Raw genomic sequence first — 22,046 nt, 5'->3', positions numbered from 1 at the left:
CCTGGCACATAACAGCCATTCATTAAAATTTAGCGATAAATATTATTCCTAATTTCTCAAGTGAGAAAACATCAGACATGTGAAGTGACTTCCAGGTGGCACAGCTGCTTAGGGACGAGCATGGTCCCCTGAATTCCAGATCCCATCTCTCCTTTAACTCTCTACCAAAACTCCCCCGCACAAATTGAAATAAAACAGTTTAGGTCTGGGCAACATTGTTAATTTTTAATTCTTTTCACATTCAAACAATCGCTGGCTGCTCCTCCCCTGCAAGTCAATTGCAACAATTTCCTAGCCCAGAGAATTTTTCTGTAAAATGCCTTCTTTTCTCTAAAATGCCCGAAAACATTTTTTAACCAAAATACAATCAACGAGGACTTGAACAGAACTCCAGACTGCATTACCTGGACCTTGCCAATGGTTAAGACTCACTCAGAGAGGAGAAACTTACTGAGCTACATTTGTGGTCGAATCTTACTCATTGGATGACATATTTGGGATTAAAACTCTTAGCTCGATAGCTTTGCATTGTATGCAAATAAAACCATGATCATCCACCATGAAATATCTGACTCCAAAACTTCTCACCATAAAAATGCCATACAGTGAAAGGGGCACAGTATAGTCTAGTCATGCAAAAATGACAAAGAGCAGGCTCCTAATCTTGGCTCTCCCATCAAGCATGTGTGTGGCCTTTCTGTCAAATAAAAAAGTTGAAGTAAGTGAATACTTACGGATTTAAGATTCTAGTACTATTGTTGTTGTTTGGTGCTATCAAGTCAGTTCTGACTCACAGCAACCCTATGTACAACAGAAAAAAACACAGCCCGGTCCAGTGTCATCCTCACAATCATTGTTATACCTGAGCCCACTCTTGCAGCCACTGTGTTAATCCATCTTGTTGAGAGCCTTCTTCTTTTTTGCTGACCTTTTACTTTACCAAGTATGATGTCCTTCTCTACAGACTGATCCCTCCTGATAACATGTTTAAAGTATGTGACACATAATCTCACCATCCTTGCTTCTAAGGAGCATTCTGGCTCTACTTCTTCCAAGACAGATTTTTTCCTTCTTTTGGCAGTCCATGGTATATTCACTATTCTTCCCCAACACCATAATTCAAAGCCATCAATTCTTTGGTCTTCCTTACTCATTGTCCAGCTTTCTCAGGCATATGAGGCAATGGAAAACATCATTGCTTGGGTCAGGAGCACCTTAGTCTTCAAGGTGACATCTTCACTTTTTAGCACTTTAAAGAGGTCTTTTGTAGAAGATTTGCCCAAAGCAATGCATCATTTGATTTCTTGACTGCTGCTACCGTGGACATTGATTACGGATCCAAGTAAAATGAAATCCTTGACAACTTCAATCTTTTCTCCGTTTATCATGATGGTGTTTATTGGCCCAGTTGTGAGGCTTTTGTTTTCCTTATGTTGAAGTGTAATCCATACTGAAGGCTGTAGTCTTTGATCTTTATCAGTAAGTGCTTCAAGTCCTCTTTACTTTCAGCAAGCAAGGTGGTGTCATCTGCATAACACAGACTGTTAATGAATCTTCCTCCAATCTTGATGACCCATTACTCTTCATAGCCTCCAGTTTCTAAGATTATTTGCTCAGCATACAGATTGAATAAGTACGGTAACAGATAAAACCCTGATGCAAACCTTTCCTGACTCTAAACCATGCAGTATCCTCTTGTTCTGTGCAAACTACTATGTATAGGTTCCTCAGGAGCACAATTAAGTGTTCTGGAATTCCCATTCTTCACAATGTTATCCATAATTTGTTATGATCCATTCAGTCAAATGCTTTTGCATAGTCAATAAAACACAGGTAAACATCTTTCCGGTATTCTCTGCTTTCAGCCAGGAGCTATCTGACATCACCAATGATATCCTTGGTTCCACATTCTCTTCTCAGTCTGGCTCGAATTTCTGGCAGTTCCCTGTTGTACTGCTGCAACCACTTTTGAATGATGTTCAGCAAAATTTTACTTGCATATGATGTTAATGACATTGTTCAATACTTTCTGCATTCTGTTGGGTCACTTTTTTTTGGAACACTATCTCTTCCAGTCGGTTGGCCAGGTAGCTGTCTTCCAAATTTCTTGACATAGCCAAGTGAGCACTTTCAGAGCTCCATCCGTTTGTTGAAACATCTTAATTGGTATTCTGTCAATTCCTGGTGTCTCATTTTTTGCCAGTGCCTTCAGTGCAGCTTGGACCTCTTCCATCAGTATCATCCATTCCTGATCATATGCTATCTCCTGAAATGGTTGGACATCAACCAATTCTATTTGGCATAATGACTGTATTTATTCCATCTTCTTTCGATGCTTCCCACTTCACTTAATATTTTCCCTGTAGAATCCTTCAGTATTGCAATTCAAGGCTTGAATTTTTTCTTCAGTTCTTTTAGCTTAGAAATGCTGAGCATGCTCTTCCCTTTTGGTTTTTTAACACCAGGTCTTTGCACATTTCATTATAATACTTTACTCTGTCTTCTCAAGTGGCCTTTTGAAATCTTTTGTTCAGCTCTTTTACTTCATCATTTCTTCTGCTTGCTTTAGCTACTTGACATTCAGGAGTAAGTTTCAGAGTCTCTTCTGACATCCATTTTGGTCTTTTCTTTCTTTCCTGTCTTTTTAAGGACCTCTTGCTTTCTTCATGTATGATGTCCTTGATGTCATTTCACAACTTATCTGATCTTCGGTCATTAGCATTCAACCCGTCAATTCTATTCTTGAGATCATCTCTAAATTCAGGTGGGATATACTTAAGGTAGTACTTTGTCTCTCCTGGACTTTATCTAATTTTTTTCAGCTTCATCTTGAACTTGCATAAGAGCAATTGATGGTCTGTTCTGCAGTAGGCCCCGGCCTTGTTCTGACTGATGATATCGAGCTTCTCCATCATCTCTTTCCACAGATATTGTCAATTTGATTCCTGTGTATGCCATCCATCAAGATCCACGTGGATAGTCACCATTTATGTTGTCAAGAAAAGGTATTTGCAGTGAAGAAGTCCTTGGTCTTGCAAAATTCTATCATGTAATCTCTGATATCGTTTCTGTCACAAATGCCATATTTTCCAACTACCAATCCTTCTTCTTGTTTCCAACTTTTGAATTACAATCACCAGTAAATTTCAATGCATTCTGATTGCATGTTTGATCAAATTCAACTACAGAAATTGGTAAAAATCTTCAATTTTCATCTTTGGCCTCAGTGGTTGATGCATAAATTTTAAAAGTAGTTGTATTAATTGGTCTTTCTTGTAGGTGTGTGGATATTATCCTATCACTGACAGCATTGTACTTCTGAATAGATCTTGAAATGTTCTTTTTGACGATGAATGCAATGCCACTCCTCTTCAAGTTGTCATTCCCAGCGTAGTAGACCATACGGTTGTGTGATTCAGAATGGCCAATACCAGTGCATTTCAGTGCACTAATGTTTAGAATGTCAATGTTTACGCATTCCATTTCATTTTTGACAATTTCCAATTTTCCTAGATTCATACTTCATACATTCTCTAGTACTGTACTGTTTCTTTTGGGGGGGCATAAGTCTATTTTAAGACCCTATGTTACTATTTAGCAATCTCACTTATCTTTCTCAACTACTTTAAACATAAGACTTTCTGTAAGATAGGAAAAAAATGTATGGCTCTCCAGCAGGAATTAGCTTGAAAACAATCATCTAATAAAACAAATTATTTTGCAGAATACTCATTAGCTGAGGTTTTCACACAGGAATCTTTAAAATACATATCTAGATAAAAGAGAAAATTTAATTTTGCTGATAAAATTAGATCAATTCATCAGTTAGCTATGCAATGGATATGTTTCATACATAGGGGAATATCAGCTAAATTATCTTAAAGGATTTATTTCTGAAATAGGAGTTCTTGTTAGATTTCCTTGGGGGAAAAAAGCAAGACAGTAGTAAGGTAATTTAAAGTTTGTTTTGTGTCTTTACAACATAAAGGAAATATTTGCCATTTATCAAAATTATTAAGATAAAGCTATTAACTTTGTGGCAGTTTAACAATTATTCTTTTTACATTTTAAGAAAATCACAGACTTTCTTCAGAAACTGAGTTTCCTTTTCTTGGGCAGTGCTCATCATATGTTATGAGAATTAAACAACTGTATTTAAAACAACATATTCAGATGCTCCTAGATGGCCTATGATGCTAACTCTGGTTATGTCCTTTTCTGCAATGTTACAATATTGCTTGGGTAAATCTATTTGAAACCACAGTTAAAGGGAATTTGGAAAAATAAAAAGGTGATAAAATCATGCATTTTCATAGTCAAAGCACTTATGCAAAATACATATATATAAAACCAAACCAAACCCAGTGCTGTTAAGTCGATTCCAACTCATAGCAACCCGATAGGACAGAGTAGAAATCCCCCATAGAGTTTCCAAGGAGTGCCTGGCGGATTTGAACTGCCGCCCTCTTGCTTAGCAGCCACGGCACTTAACCATTACGCCACCAGGGTTTCCATATATACACACACACACACACACACACTACTAAAATTCATATGTTGATGGAAAAATGAACAAAAGTACAGGGGCACATGCCTTCTGACTCACTCTTGGTAGAGCAGAAAATATATAGATAGATAGATTATAGAGAACAAAGCAAGAGACAGAGAGCTAAATTCCCTATACTTATTTTTTTATATGTTATTATAGAGTAAAGGAAAGATGATTAGACCTGGGAAAACTTCAGAACTAGACAAGATTAAAACGTGCCAAATAAATAGTATGGTTATGTTTCTAAATATTTATGACCTATATGCTAAGAAAAATTAAAGTGTTGGACTGTTAGTACCCAAGATCTGTTTTAATGCTTACATTTTATAAACCTGGTATAGACTAGGGAGTTAAACATCTTTCTAGAAGTTGCTTTAATAACTTATCCCAAGATGCAAAGGAAGGTTTTTTTTTTTAATGATGTTTAATTTATTTTTAAATATTAAAGAAAAAGGATTCTGAAGTGATCATGAGCTCAGTAAAAAAGAGCAAATCGTTTGATTTAAAATCTTTGCAATAGGTGGGTAAAGGGGTGGATGAAGAAACCTCAGGTGTGCCAAGGTTTTTTGTCATCTCTGCTTTGTAGGTATCAAGCAGAAGGGTATGATGTGTACCGAACAGTCACAGTCCTCAGTATCAGCATTTAGCTATTTTCTGAATGGAATCTTAGAATTATGTCTTTTCAAAATTAATGAACAATTTTCTTTACAATAACCAAGAAATAAAAGTTTCATTCAGAATCTATGCCTCTATGGCCACTATTGTTCTCATCCAGTCCATGTCTTCTCCAGAGTGTTCAGAGAAACGAACACCACTTTGTGATGGACTTGGTGGGAGGGAGGACCAATAACGTACCCAGAACGTTTAGTAGTGGGATGAAGGCTCAGTCACTCCGTGTCCTTTGTCCTATCGTTAGAATATGGCAGTTTTCTTTGCTATTAAGCAAATTGAGGATTTTAAATTTACTACTTAGCAGTAGTAAATTTAGTCTGTCCCTGAGCCTGAAGTGTTTGGACTGTGGAGAGACCAGAAACAGAAAGACTGGTTAGAATACCGGTAGAAGCTGAAGTAGTGGAAAAGAAAAGGTAATTCAAGAGCAATGGGTAGATACTTTGATTCAACTTGGTGAGAGGTTACATATGCAGGAACAGAAGAGGGTGGCTTGAAAGTGGCCTTTGAAGAAGCCTAGAAAAACTAGCCCACCTATCTAGAGAAGGTCAGATCCAAGTTCTTTTGCAGAGCACTTTACAAGCTGGCAATGGAATGATAGACAAAGTAAAAATTTCTTTAAGAGTCAAAATATTAATGGGTCTGGAGATGATTACTAACTTTAAAATTACGTTCCATGGAGCTCTGTGCTTTCACAGAGGATACCAAGAGGGAGAGGGCTCTGGGCACCATTCATCACCAAGGCTACTCTTTACTATGCTGGTAGGAGTTTATTTGAAAATAGGGTTTGTTCTTCCTCCCTCCCCAATTCCAAAATTTTGAAAACCATTAGACTAGATAATGTTTAAATTCATTTTCCTAAAAAAAATTCTGAGATTCTGAGTCAGAAAATATATCTAAAGACCTAAATCAGAATTTTCCAATCAGCTGTGTTTCTGCCCTTCTCAATAGAGAAATTTTAAAGGCCTTGTTATTTGAATATCTGGTCTGAAATTTAATCTTAAATTTAAAATCTCCATCTCCATATTTGTGATGGAAAATGGAAGTTTAGGAAAGAAAGAAAGTCACTTACCTAAGAAGCAGAATTCATAAATAATAATTTTTTTCTCTAAATGTTCAGACTAAGGAACAATCCCCATTGTTTAACATTTTATACAGGCAATATCAGTTAAGGGCAGTAGAAGGGATAGATATTGAAAGGGCAAGGAGTAGTCCATCCTTTATAATAACCATGGAGGTTTGAAGTAGGGCGGATCTTAGAAACTCATGTCCTAGCTGCCAGAGAGTCCACTCTGACTTATGGAGACCTCATGTGTGTCAGAGTAGAACTATGCTCCATTGGATTTTCAACAGCTGATTTTTCAGAAAGAAATCACCAGGTTTTTATTCCAAGATGCTTCTAGTGGACTTGAACCTCCAACCATTCATTTAGCAGCCCAACCTGTTAACCATCTGCGTATCTCATAGCATATGCTCACAGCATAACTTTATGAGTGGGAGGTGTGGATGGCTGATGAGTGGGATGATAAGCAGGAGAAGGGCCTGGAGGGATCCTCTGGGGTACAGAAAGGGGGTCTGTGAAGCAGATTAGCACATGCCTCCCAGAGCTATTACCAACACATAGACTCTACTATCCCATAGCAATTCTGGGCTCATAAAATCCATCTGACTTGCCATATCCTAAGAATCCTGGGTTTTTCTCACAGATTACAGAAAATATAACATCCATAAAAGGCATTAAATGCAGCTGAAATGATAAATATCTGAAATGTTGACTTCAATTGAAATACCTCAGAAAGAAAGAAATGAGAAAGTACCATTAAAATTTTAGATAAGACATATCTTAACAGTCACAAACACACTAACGTTTTCCAAGTATTAGCAACTTGATCCTTCAAATCTAACCCTCCCTCCTTCATACACACAAAAAAAAAAAGCAATGGGTCTAATAACATTTAAAAAAGAACAATGTGAAAAACTACTGTCAGATACGATATGATTTCTACTTGAAAGTAGTTGTCGAATTGCTGCAAAACTAGTTCCGAAACAGCTCATACTGCAAAATTGTCATTTCATTCCTAACTGAGCTTTCAAGGCAATAGAGCATTTTCAAAGTCTGATTTCTATTTTGTGCACTTATTTTTCCTCTGCATTTTAACTTGTCGAGATACAGTGAAGTTAATGAGGTCAACAATATCAACGTCTGTGATCAAACCATAACCAATTAATGTTTAAAATAGAGAATGAATGTTTAAACTAGATTTTCCATGTATTTCTGACTAGGAAAAATTGTCAGACTGCATGTGTATTTCCGCTGACATTAGATTCTATGCCAGCTACTAATTTATCTATGAAGACTTGTAGCATGTACTGAAGTTTATATAATTAGCCCTGAACTAGTATGTGATATCCAGCAATACAGATTTTGAATTTACTTTTAATAAATTATAGCTTAGTGGGAGAACTAAAGATTACATTCTGCTTTGTTGAGTGCTTTACGCATTGATTAGGCTCCAGCCATGAATTGAGCCAGGTTCTCCCACAGCATAAATTCATACATTGTTCTATAGCAAGTAGTGACCCTGAGAATAATTGCTAATTCTTGCCAAATATAAGCTTTTCAGCATTTTAATAACTTTAATATTTGAAAGCATCTCAAAAATCTTTCCTGTGAGCATCTTGTTGACCTTTTTTCTGGTTTCTCCTCGCCTTCTCTCACCCACCTTCCTTCTGTCCAAACAGGCTTCACAGGGTAAAGACTCAAAACTGCAGTCGAAAGAGTGGAGAAAACATGATATTATGCTTAGTTGATGACATCTGGAGTCTGCAAAACCAATATTTATTAGCCTCAGTCACAGGCTGTTCCAGGATTTCTATATAGGAAGGGTTTAAAATAAGTAGTCTGGTGGAAAAAGGGCAACGAGAGACCTGGAAAACTTCCATTAGTTCGTATTTACATAGGAATTAAGTATGTATTTGGGCATGCCTGGGGCTGGTAATGATGGAGACTTCAAGACTTTCCCACTACCAAAACCACCACTATTGCCACCAAGACCTCTCATCTCCAAGAGTCACATGCCACTAAGAATCTGTGTCACAGATTGCCAAATGACAGATTAAAGGCAAGTTTCTGTGCTGGATAGCAACAAATGAGCAATTCTACTCTGTCCAATAGGGTTGCTATGAGTTGGAATTGACTTGACAGCAACAGGTTTGGTTTGGGTTTTTGATGTGCCAAGAGAAGGAGGGCCTGGTGGCTCTGTGGTTAAGCACTCCACTGATAACCAAAAGGTTGGCAGTTTAAACCTACCAGCTGCTTCTCAGGTGGAAGATGTGGCAGTCAGCATCTGTAAAGATTACAGCCTTGAAAACTCTAAGGAACAGTTCTACTCTGCCCTATAGGGTTGCAATGAATCAGGATCGACTAGATGGCAAGGAGATTTTATGTGCCAGGAACTCATCTGAATGCGTGGGACACAGCAGTAAAGAAAACATAAAAATCTTTGCCCCATGTAATCTAAATTCTGAACTAAAGGATAAAAAAGTAATCAGTGGGGTGTGGATTTCAGTACCCATCACTAAGAAAACAAATAACTAAGATGGGGTAGATGAATTCTATGGAATACTTTGCAGCAGTTAAAAGCAATAAAAGGAGTCCTGATGGCACAATGATTAAGTGCTCAACTGCTAACTGAAAGGTTAGTGATTTGAACCCATCCAGAGGCTCCAAGGGAGAAAAGACCTGGTGATTTGCCAATGTACAGATTACCATCTAGGAGATCCTACAGGGCAGTTCTACTCTGTCCCATATGGTCACTATGAGTTGTATTTGACTCAACGGCACACAACAACAACAGAAGCAATAAACATGTTTTATCGAAACATAGATTTCTTTGAACATAGTATTGAGTAAAAAGAGTAAGATGAGGTCTAAAATATAATCTACCCACTCCTCACTTATCAACATGGTTAGGTTCCAAACACCAGGTTGTTATGTAAAAATTGCCATTATGCAAAAATGGAGAATGACCACATTAGATCACAAAACGGAGGATGACTACATTATTACATAACTGCCAATTTACATCATTGTATAACTGCTAAATTACATCATTACATAATTGCCACACCACTGAGAATCATGGCCCAGCCAAGTTGACACATAACCTTAACCACCACAGCCAGCGTTACTCTCACCTCATACCTCAGTGTTTGTTATTGCCACATGTATTTCCTTAATGTGCAAAATAGTGGGATAGTAGAGTTTTTACTATTATCATAAATGTGAAATGTCAGATAAGATGCTAGTCGATAAGGTAGGAGTAGGTGTACCACCAAAGTAAGTTAAAAATACATCCCATATAAAACAACACTATCTGTAGTACAAGGATTTGTATAGTATATCCATCTCAAACCCAGCAGAGTGAGTGACTGTGAGACAAAGGAAATGGGTAAGAGAATCAAGGACAAAAAGGGAAGCAACAAAATAAAACAAAAGGTAGGTATTACAAAAATTGAGGACGATAGTGTGTCAAGAACATCAGAATATGACTATCCTAATTCTTTCAAGATTTCAAGAAACAAAAGGAAAAGAAAGTAGCCAGAAAAGTATTTTTTCCTATTTCATATCACATCAACAATTTAGTAACTGTAATAAATGCACATTTTAAATATACATTAATATGACTACATTTTTTTCAATTTCTCCTTTTGAAAAAAGTGAGAAGCTGGCCAAAAATTAATTCAAAAATGAAATTACAAAGAGTAGGTCCTCCGTGTTCCATGTAGACAGAAAAAAAGGGATGAAAAATGGGTCTATTTCTTAGAGGGTGGGCACTAATTATTTCCATAATCGGGGTGCTTTTGTTGTGCAGAAATCACTTTCCAAAGTGATCTGAATAAATTATTGCCTCTTCATTTATGAAAGGACACTTCATCTATGAAAATGTCCCAGCTACTCTCAAGGAGAAGAGAGACCTATTATCTAAATTATTCAAAATACGTGGGCTGAAAAACAATTGTGTGGGTCACCTAAGGAACAACGAGTTGTGCCTGCATTCTTGGAATGATTGCTCAGATCTGTTTATCTTCTATTGTAAACAGGAGTTATAATTTTCAATTGCCATAGAGTTGGCGCCTACTCATGGCAACCCCGTGTGTGCAAAGTAGACCTGCTCCTTAGGGTTTTCAAGGCTGTGACCTTTCGGAAGCACACCTAGCTTTCCCTAAGCAGTGAATGCTGTATCCTGAACTGTGAACAGGGGTACAATTCAGGATATAGAGTTTTCTTAACTGCTTAGGGAAAGCTAGGTATGCCAGACACATTCAGCAGTGGTACTCTTCTTAAAGTTGAATCATTGTGAGTCACATTTCCTGGCCAACATTTTTTTCCCTGGGGTTTACAGACCCAACTAGAGGAGTCTTCACAACTCTGTAGAATTTGCACAACCCATCACAGGGGATAAGAGAGTCATTCTACCCCTGATTTGGAAGGAGGATTGGGATCCCTGCAGTCTTCCTGCAAGAAGGATATAAAAAGCTTTTGTCTACTTAGCTAGTGCCTCATACCATTTTACAGCATAAATTAAAGACGCAAAAAAAAAAAAAATTAATGTTGAAAAGACTAGTTCTGCCAGATAAAAAATTCCATTTCCTCTCATTTAATTTTAGATTTAAAAGTTTTTGAATGATACAAAATATTCTCACAAGTTTTCCCCTCTGTTTTCCTGTGGGATCCAAGCTTATGAATTCTGAAATAAGGAGAGGGAAACCAGCAGAGGGAAATGAAAACAAAAGGAACCTCATATTGTGAGATATTCAGAGCAGTTTTAGAAGTTGTCCAAAATGAATAGTCAAACTTCTTGGCCTCCGAGGCCCTTTACACTTTTAAAATAATTATTGAAGACTCCAAAGAGCTTTTATTGATGTGGGGTGTAACTATTAGAAATTAAAGATGAGAAGTTTTAAAAGACAAGCATGTACAAGCACACAGTTCATAAGGCATCAAAGTGATGATGCTGTGAACATCACGTGTGGAAAACTCTACTGTTCGCCAATGAGAAAATGACCATGAAAAAGGCAAATAACCTCTTAGTATTGTTAAGAAAATTGTTTTGACCTTGCAACCTTCTTGAAAGTGTTTCAGAAACTCCTAGGGGTCCCTAAAGGTGAAGCCCTGGTGGTGTTGTGGTTAAGTGCTACAGCTGCTAACCAAAAGATCAGCAGTTTGAATCCCCCAGGTGTTCCTTGGAAACTCTGTGGGGCAGTTCCACTCTGTCCTATAGGGTTGCTATGAGTTGGAATCAACTAGACGGCAATGGGTTCAATGAGGGGTCCTTAAAAGTGTCTACCTATATTGCAAGGATTTATACCCTTCTTGGAAAACCTGGTGGCATAGTGGTTAACAGCTGTAGCTGTCAACCAAAAGGCTGGCAGTTCGAATCCACCTGGCACTCCTTGGAAACTCTATAGGGCAGTTCTACTCTGTCCTATAGAGTAACTATGAGTCAGAATTGACTTGACGGCAGTGAGTTTGTTTGTTTGTTTGTTTGTTTGTTTGTTTGTTTGTTTGTTTGTTTGTTTTTCCCCCCTAAATGATCTTTAGCTGATTCTGACATGTGTCACTGTAAGAATTACAGGATTTTGCATGCGGGTATGTGCTCAGCCTCATTTCCCGCCCCACCCTCCAAGTGCTTGGAGTAGGGCCAAATGGTTCTTTGAAATCTGTGTGGGGTACCCTCCCCTGTCACTGCATTCCCTCTTAAATGCAGCCAGGGAGCCCACTCCACTCTTCAACTATTAACCACCAGCCAGAGCAGCAACTTCCTCTGATCTCCTCCCTCCCCCTTCCCATTTTGAAATAACTTTTCTTTTGCCCTAGTCCCACCAAGGTCCCTCTCCATCTAAATAAATATCATAAACTAATTGCCTAAAAATGCTCATGAGTAGATGAGAACTGTATGTCTTTGCACTTTAAACTAAGAGCATTTAAAAAATGGCCTTTAGCCTGCATTTCCCACCTCCAGGTCTCCCCGCACCACCACCCTCACAGGGAACCACTCAGGTGCAGAGAAGGTCCAGGCTGGGCCTGCAACACTCAGTGTCTTAGGGCAGGACAAGGCAAGCCCTGGCTGGCAATGCCACAGTACCTGTCCCCATTCAGGTTCCCAGTGAGGCCTGGTGCTAGGACTCTCTGTGGTTGCCTGGCAGGCCTGTGGGAAGGGGACATTGACATTCCTGCCATTGGTCGGGGTCCCACATTTTCATTTTGCTCTGGGTCCTATAAATTGTGTAGCCAGTTCCACCTACATCCTTAAAGGATCAGCACTGAAAGGAAACATTCCTGGTGGGAAGAAAAGGGTTACCAAGTGTTATGGATTGAATTGTGTCCCCCCAGAAATCTGTATCAATTTGGTTAGGCCATAACTCCCAGTATTGTGTGGTTGTCCACCATTTTGTGATCTGATGTGATTATCCTATGTGTTGTAAATCCTAACCTCTGCCTGTGGTTAATGAGGCAAGATTAAACAGGCAAGATTAGGTAATGTTAAAGAGGATTAGAGTGGGATGTAACACCCTTACTCAGGTCATAGCCCTGATTCTATGTAAGGGAAGTTTACCTGGGGTGTGGCCTGCATCATCTTTTATCTTAGAAGAGATAAAAGGAGAGAGAAACAAGCAGAGAGAGAGGGACCTCATGCCACCAAGAAAGAAGTGCCAGGAGCAAAGCACATCCTTGGGACCCAGGGTCCCTGCACTGAGAAGCTCCTAGACCAGGAGAAGATTGATGATAAGGACCTTCCCCTAGAGCCAACATAAAAAGAAAGCCTTCCCTGGGAGCCGGGACCCTTAATTTGGACTTCTAGCCTCCTAAACTGTGACAGAATAAATTTCTGTGTGTTAAAGCCAAAAAATAAAAAATGTCCTTAAGTCAAAGCAGTAAACTTCTATTGGTAAGAGGTCAGAAATTGGTGGGAAATTTTACCAGACAAGAAATTTCACTGGGCAACTAATAATGCCAGAAGCAACTACTTGTTTTCTAGCAATGCAAGACCAGTCCTAATTTGAAAGATGCTTTGATGCTTTCGAACATCTATGAATTCAGTTCAGTGTCTGCACACAGCAAGACCTCATCAATGTCAAAGCAAATTCTACTAAATTCAAGATCCATCTCTTTGTGTAAAAGCAAAAATATAACTACAAAGATGACATCTATTATGTTTTCTATGCACAAAAGTGCATGTCCAGTGCATTTCCAAAATTAAGGCAGTTTTCAAGGGTCCCAAATTGAAAGACAGAGGAACTAACCTGTTTGGTTTTTGTCTTAGGCATCTAGTGGTGCTATAACAGAAATACCACAGGTTGATGGCTTTAACAAAGAGAAGTTTATTCTCTCACAGTCTAGTAATTACAAGTCCAAATCCAGGGCGTTACCTCCAGGAGAAGGCTTTCTCTCTTTGTCAACTCTTGAGGAAAGTCCTTGTCATCAATCTTCCCATGATCGAGGAGCTTCTCAGGCACAGGGACCCCAAGTCCAAAGGACGTGCTCTGCTCCTGGCACTGCTTTCTTGGTGGTATGAGGTCCCCAACTCTCTGCTTGCTTCCCTTGTCTTTTATCTCTTGAGAGAGAAAAGGTGGTGCAGGCCACACCTCAGGGAAACTCCCTTTACCTTGGATCAGGGAGGCAACCTGAGTAACGGTGGTATGACAATCCCACCCTAATCCTCTCAACATAAAATCACAGTCACAAAATGGAAAACAGCCACACAATACTGGGAATCATGGCCTAACCAAGTTGATACACATATTTTGGGGGGAGGGGGGACATAATTCAATCCGTGACAGTTTTATCATTATTATTTTCATCATTCAATTCTTCTTTTCTTCCTTTTTTCTTTAATTTTCAACAAATAGTTATTCAGCACCTATCAGCCACTGTCCTATGTGGTGTGGGCCCATAACTGAATAAAATAGAGATTCCTTGCCCTGAAAGTTCTTTCTTTCTAGGACACAATATGTAACAAACGTATTCAATAAGTAAAGTATTTGATACTGAAGTTATTTTGTACTGTGTTAACTTGGCTAAGCTGGAACTTTGTTTCTCAGAATTGCTTTCACTGCATGATGTTGGTTAGAGTTGACCCAAAGCTGAATTTGTGGGAGATTTGAAGGTGGGTGTGAAGCAGCAGCCATTTCCCCCGAGAGTTGCCCTGGTTAGACCAGAGGAGAGGCAAGAAACGGAGGTGCTGCTACTTCAGCTCATCCTCCCTAGCTCACATCTAGTTCATTTTCCCTTCAACTGGCCCTGTTGACCAACAGCAACCTCAGGCTCAGCACCAGACACAGACGCAATAGACTTCTACAGACTCTTCCACCAGCTCCACTTTGCAACCCACTCCTCAAATTTCACAGCAAATTCCCAATCATCCTTTTGCACCAGGGCTTCAGAAAAGCTAGTTGGTGAATTTTTTTTTTTTTTTTTTTCTGATTCTCCAACTTTCCTTGCAGAAACTTACTTTCTCTGCTTTTCTGACAAGTAGGCAGTTGGATATGTCAGTCTGGAGTTCAGGAGATTGGTCTGGGCTAGAGATATAAATTTGACAGTCATAGGCAAGGAGATGGTATTTAAAGCCTTTGTAAATCATTTTGCAGTTGACAAAATTATTATCTAACTTACCACACACAAATCTGTGAAGTATATAGATAGAACCAGTATGATGATCCCTAATCTTACAGATGAGAACATTAAGCTTCAGAGGTCACACCATTTTTAAAAGGTAGAACTGATATCCAGCCTTTCTTCTGACTTCTAATCCTCTGTATTTGAGGACATATATAAAAAATCCAGCTGGAGAATTAAGAATTGAAACTCAGAAATTTTTTATTGGCAAGCCTGTTTTTAATAAATTTACAACCATATGTGGGCTCCGCTCACGCATGACTTCCTTTCAACAAGCATCATGAGAAATGTAAATTTCACCTGTGAGGAAATGGAGCATGACTATCACCAGGCACACATCATTTACTTCTATTGCCATGGAGTCGATTCCGACTCATAGCGACCCTATAGGACAGAGCAGAACTGCCCCATAGGGTTTCCAAGGAGCAGCTGGTAGATTGCAACTGCCGACCTTTTGGTTAGCACCTGTAGCTCTTAACCACTGCACAACCAGGGCTCCATTTTACTTCTATAAACCTGTTGCCTTTGAGTAGATTCTGACTCATAGCGACCCTATAGGACAGAGTAGAACTGCCCCATAGGGTTTCCAAGGATCAGCTGGTAGATTTGAACTGCCGACATTTTGGTTAACAGCTGAGCTCTTAACCACTGCACCACCAGTTCCCATTATCATGTTTTCCTTCACAAAATTCACTTTTTTTTTCTACTAGTTCTTCCTTCCTCAACACCAAACCCCTAACTGTCCCACCTCCTATATCACACATGAATTTTACAAATCTTCCCTTGAGACTCTCTATATGACACTTTGTTTTCCAGAGTAACTTAATATCATCCCTGCTCCTATAATCTTGGGTCTTCACATCCTTCAACTGATGCTGTCTTCAGTTCTTTGGAAAGCCTAAATTCTTCCAATGCAGGATTGATTGAAATCCACCCCTCCACCCCCTTAAATGATGTGGGTCACAAATTTTTTTTCTAATTCTAAAGATATCCAATGTGGGGCATATTATAACATATAATATTAAAATAAGCACAATATGTGAGAATCCAAGAGCCTGGATCCTCTTCTTGTTTCCATCACATAATAATGTTACCTTCATGCAGTGTTTCTCAACCTTGGCGCTATTGACATTTGGTCTGGATAATTCTTTAGTACTGGTGAGAGGGGTGTCCTGTGCGTTGTAGGATGCTTAGCAGCATCTCTGACCTCTACTGATTAGATGCTAATAGCATCTCACCCCACCACCACCACCACCATTGTTACAGCCAAAAATGTCTCCAGACATTGCCAAATGTCCCTTTGGAGGCAAAAACCACTTCCAGTTGAGAATTACTGTGTTGTTGAGATAGGCCAGCTTCCTCATCTGTGAGCTGAAGAGATCATACTACCTACATCACGGTAGTAAGAAGATCAAATGAGATCCTACATTCTAAATTGCTATACAGATGTTTATTAGTATTGATGAACTCATTCATAAGTCATTGGTTTTTCTGTCATGCAACCTCTTGATTGGGTTTTCCTAATTCACCTAACCAGACTTAAACCTTTCCTCCATTATTTATGGTTCTAATTTAATCTTTTTTTTTTTCTTTTTTAATGAGGTAAATAATGTGGACCTGTACTCTTCCACCAGGAACAGATTTACATTTACTGTTCAAGTCCACAATTATTCTTCTGATTACTGTGCGATATTTGATTAAAAAATTCATATTCAGTTTTAGAAACACTCCTAAGGTAGACAACTCCCACTACATCTGACAGCACCTTTTATATTTGGGCAGCTCTTCCCCTTAATCTGCATTACAATTCAGTGGAGGATGATCAACCATAGCGAGAAATGGTCGGGACAAGCTTCTGATTAGCAGAAGGTGCCAAACAGTGGCGTCTCTGCCAGACAAATGTCAGCCGACACCAACCTCCCAACCTTGCTGCAACTGTGCACTGGAGCTGCCTCGCCGCGGTGCTTGGACATGCCCCTCATTAGTTAAGATTTCATACAAAGACTGTTCAATAATAAATCCATTTTTTCAGAGGTCAATATGTATTGGCCCTTCCAAACCACCCTGGCATCAATCCCAGGCCATAATTTATTGCCTAATAAGTAAGCAAGTTTTTCAACTATTTCCTCTCCCCCAAATCTGACTCTCAGTGATTTGACTGTCTTGCTGCCAACTCTCAGGAACCTGAGGCTACATGGGAAGGAGAGGGGGGCTCTTAAAGAGACAGTCAATGCTACATAAGAACTGGAAGAAAAGAAGGCATCTCTACTTGATTTGCTGGTGGTCACTGTCTGATCTGCACTGTCATTCAAAAGCCTCCTCTTTTACCAGAAGTCTGAGTCTCTGTCAGCCGTAACAGCAGCTGTCCTTCTTTCAATCCTACTCCCCACTCCTCTATTTCCCAAATTTTTCCAGAAATGTTCCCCTTAATTCCATCCACAGGCACCACTCTACCCATGCTTTAGAATTTCCTGAGGTATCTTTCACCCCTCCTGACTAAGGCAATGAGCTGACTCAGGATTAAACAGCGCTTCATGGAAGAGGTTCATTCTGGTATGAACCCCCGTGTGAGAATTTCCATTTCTAACAAGTTTCCTGCTGAGGATTTGCATTTCTAACAAGTTCCAAGGAAGTTATACATAAGAATCACCTGGGAATCTGGTTAAAATGTAGATTCTGATTCAGTATATCTGGGGTAGAAGTGCAAATTCTCAGCAGGAACTTGTTAGAAATACAAATTCTCAGCAGGGATTTGAACCTGAAGGAAACAGTTTGAAGCCCTGAAATAAAAGCTTCCTTTAAGCCTGGTCTTTTGCATGGGTGCTCCCACCCAGTCACTTTGCCATCATTCTTTGCAGATTTCACACAAGCCGCAGAGATCCGTAGTCCTTTCTCAAGTTCTTGTGAGGTGCCGTCTAGTCAGTTTTGACTCTATAGCAACCCTAGGTACAACAGAACAAAACATTGCCTGGTCCCATGCCATCCTCACAATCTTTGTTATATTTGAGCCCATTGTTCCAGCCACTGTTGTCAATCCAACTCCTTCATGGTCTTCCCCTTTTTCTGACCCTCCACTTTACCAAGCATGATGTCCTTCTTCAGGGACTGGTCCCTCCTGATAACATGTCCAAAGTAAGTGAGACAAAGTCTCATCATCCTTGCTTCTAAGGAGCACTCTGGGTGTCCTTATTCCAAGATATATTTGTGTGTTCTTCTGGCAGTCCATGGTACATTCAATATTCGTCCCCAACACCATAATTCAAATGCAGCAATTCTTCTTCAGTGTTACTTATTTATTGTCCACCTTTCACATGCATATGAGGTGATTGAAAACACCATGGCTTGGGTTAGGCCCATCTTAGTCCTCAAAGTGACATCTTTGCTTTCTAACACTCTAAAGAGGTCTTTTGCAAAAGATTTGCCAAAAGCAACATGTCATTTGATTTCTTGACTGCTCCTTCCATGGGTACTGATTGTAGATTCAAGTATAATGAAATCCTTGACAACTTCAATCTTTTCTCCATTTATTGTGATGTTGCTTATCGGTCTAGTTGTGAGGATTTTTGTGTTTGTTATAAAAACCCATTACTGTAGAGTTGAGGTGTAATTCACACTGAAGGCTGTAGTCTATGATCCATATCAGTAAGTGCTTCAAGTCCTCTTCACTTTCAGCAAGCAAGTTTGTGTCATCTGCATATCACAGGTTGTTAATGAGTCTTCCTCCAATCCTGATGCCACATTCTTCTTCGTATAGTCTGCCATCTTGGATTACTTGCTCAGCATACAGATTGAATGAGTATGGTGAAAGGATACTACCCTGATGCACACCTTTCCTGATTTTAGAACACGCGACATCCCCTTGTTCTGTTCCGACAACTGCCTCTTGGTCTGTGTACAGGTTCTGCATGAGTAAAGTTAAGGGTTCTGGAATTCCCATTCTTCTCAATGTTATCCATAATTTGTTATGATCCACAGAGTTGAATGCTTTTGCATAGTCAATGAAACACAGGTAAACATCTTTCTGGTATTCTCTGCTTTCAGCCAAGATTCATTTGACATCAGCAATGATATCCGTCATTCTACATTCTCTACTGAAACCAGCTTGAATATTTGGCAGTCCCCTGTCATTGTACTACTGCAACCGTTTTGGAATGATCTTCAGCAAAATTTTACTTGCATGTGATGTTAGTGATATTGTTTGATAATTTCCACAGACAGTTGGATCATCTTTCTTTGAAATGGGCACAAATACAGACCTCTTTTCAGTCAGTTAGCCAGGTAGCTGTCCTTCAAATTCATTGTACCTGTTTGTTGAAACATCTCAGTTGGTATTCATTCCATCAATTTCTGGAACCTTGTTTTTCCCCAGTGCCTTCAATGCAGCTTGGACTTCTTCCTTTAGTGCCCTCGGTTCTTAATCATATGGTACCTCCTGAAATGGTTGAACATTGATCAATTTTTTTTTTTTTTTTTGGTACAGTGACTCTGTGTATTCCTTCCATCTTCTTTTGATGTTTCCTATGTCATTCAATACTTTGCCAATAGAATTCTTCAGTATTGCAATATTTTACTCAGTTCGTTCAGCTTGAGAAATGCTGAGCAGGTTCTTTCCTTTTGGTTTTCTAACTCCAGGTGTTTGCATATTTCATTACAATACTTTACTTTGTCTTCTTGAGCCATTCTTTGAAATCTTCTGTTCAGCTCTGACAGACGAGTAGTGGCCTTTCTCCAGTGCCAGTGTCTAACTTACAGTCTGCTCCAACTTACAGACTACTCCATGGTCGAACCTTGTCATTTAGGTGCATCCTGACACCTGGTTCTCACCAGTACCTACTCTGATTTCATGTTCAAGTCATCTTCACTGAGACATGACCTTCATCTGATGTCATAGATAGTCTGATGTGACAACACTGGAGGTGGTAGGTGATGCCAAAATAGACTCTCTTTGACAAATAACATAGCTTCTGAAATTTTAGGTAATTATAGGCCAAAAGAATTGCATAGAAGGAGAAAAATAACTCCTACATTGATACAACTCAGTCTTTCAACGGTAAGCTTTCAACAGTAAGTTGTAGTAGATAATTATTACAAATGCTTGTAATACTTTACAAGTATTTTCCTTGTAGCATTTTGTTAACATTCAATAGCTTACTGTAACCCACTAGAGGATGAAGCCTAAAGAATGAGGATAATTTCTACCTTAATAAATTGTTATATTTTTCTCCCAAATAACCTACTTATGGAAGAGGTTTTTCAAATAGTGATAATGGATCTGATTCGCTCACCAATATTCTCTTCTTTTCCAATCTGACACCATCCAGTGCTTGAAATCACTGACTGGGGTATAATATACACCTGGAAATAGAACCAAACTTAATCTATCACATTTAGATTAAATTTGAATATAACTACAATAGCAACAAAGCCAGATGCTAAGAAGATAGACCAATTTCCTCATATGGGACTGAGAGGCTGCTGTGAGAAGCTAGTAAGATAATGCAAGTCCAAGTATCTAGCAAAGTATATGACACACATACATATGGACTTATGTATATATACATGTACAGCTACGCAAATATATATATATACAGACACACATATATATATAATATTTGAATATTTGGGTTACTACAGAGGTTTGACACAAAAAGAATTATGAGGGAAAACAATGGAAGAACTCTTTTGACAATTAGCAGAGAAGGACGATAAGGAAAAACTTATTCTCACCTTTTTTTTTTTTTTTCTGTCTTCTGGACACCAAAGAAAAACTTCTGCCTAAAGTAACCTGTGAAGTGGGGATCTGAGACATTCCAAGTATAAAGATTTGTAAGAAAAGGAGGATTGCCTTGCCAGCACTAGGAGAATAGTGGGAGATCATCTCTGCACCTCCAGGGGATGAAGTAGGCTGTCAATAAGAGGTCTCAGAAGGTGACACTCATTAGCTTTGTGGGATAAATGTCTCCCCGGGCTTTGGCCCTCAGCCAGGCCCCTGATTTTAAGATGACATCAAGAGTAGAACCACCTCTCAGGGCCAGGGTTTTATCAGCCAGAGGATACAAGAATTGGAAAGTTAACGTGTTGTTATTCTGAGTGGTGGATTTAGCTAAGCTGGAACTACATTTCCCACAATTTCCTTCTTGCCTGGGACACAGAGTTAGAATGCACCACAAAAGGCTTTATGCACAACTTTAGGATGGCCTATTTCAGTCATTGGGTACAGTGGTCATTCAGTGGTAGACCCACCCTCTGGAAGACACAGGTTTGGAAGATACAGCTGATGCACCTCGTGTGCAGTCACCACCCTTCTGTCAGTAGAAGTTTCTGTGTTGCTATGATACAGAACAAGTTTCAGCAGTTTCCAGATTAAGACAGGCTAGGAAGGATGTTCTGGTGATCTACTGCTGAAAAAATCAGCCAGTGAAAACCCTATGGGTCACTACGTCTGGTCCCGTTGTTCACGGGATCCCCAGGAGCCTGGAGTCAACTTAATGGCAGCTAACAGCAATAACATTTGAACCAACGGGCCACATTGCCTTCACACTCAGGTCGGTGCAAGGTCACCAGGCAGGCACTGTTGCAGCCAATACTGGGTGGACAACTAGTCCCAGAGCTGCTTCACCTCCCTGCAGCTCCTCTGGCTCCTGGGTCAGGTGTATTTCTAGCTCCTAGACAAAGGGTAGCAGCTCCTGCTGCAGATCACCCTTACCATCGATGTTCAAGGCAGTGGGAGACCTGGGTTGCAGTCCTTCTTCGTGGACTCCAGCTCGTACTGATGGGTTCCAGTTTTCCCTTGCTCCCCCACGTCTTTTTTCTCTTCTTGACTACCTATCTTAATAACTCCAGAAAAAAGATACATAAACAATAACATTACAGAGACTGCTTAACCATCTCCAACAATTACATAAGGTACAAGGGCTATAACGAACTCCAGTGACTTCCATGACTCCTGAATACTTCAACTCTGTGTGACATGCACATTCCTTCCTTGTAGACAGACTTATCTGGGAGTATAATAATAACCAGAAGATTGCTTAGAAAGCTTGGAAACAGAAAAGAGAGCTAATTAGATGAATCAAATGTTTAACGCAAAATAGATTTGTCTTAAAATAGCATCTTCTTGCCAGTAGAATATTAAAAACTCTATTAGCT

The sequence above is a fragment of the Elephas maximus genome, chromosome 18 (assembly GCF_024166365.1).
Source record: "Elephas maximus indicus isolate mEleMax1 chromosome 18, mEleMax1 primary haplotype, whole genome shotgun sequence".
Lineage (NCBI taxonomy): Eukaryota > Metazoa > Chordata > Mammalia > Proboscidea > Elephantidae > Elephas > Elephas maximus.
The sequence above is the reverse complement of the archived record's forward strand: the minus strand, read 5'-3'. Positions refer to the sequence as shown.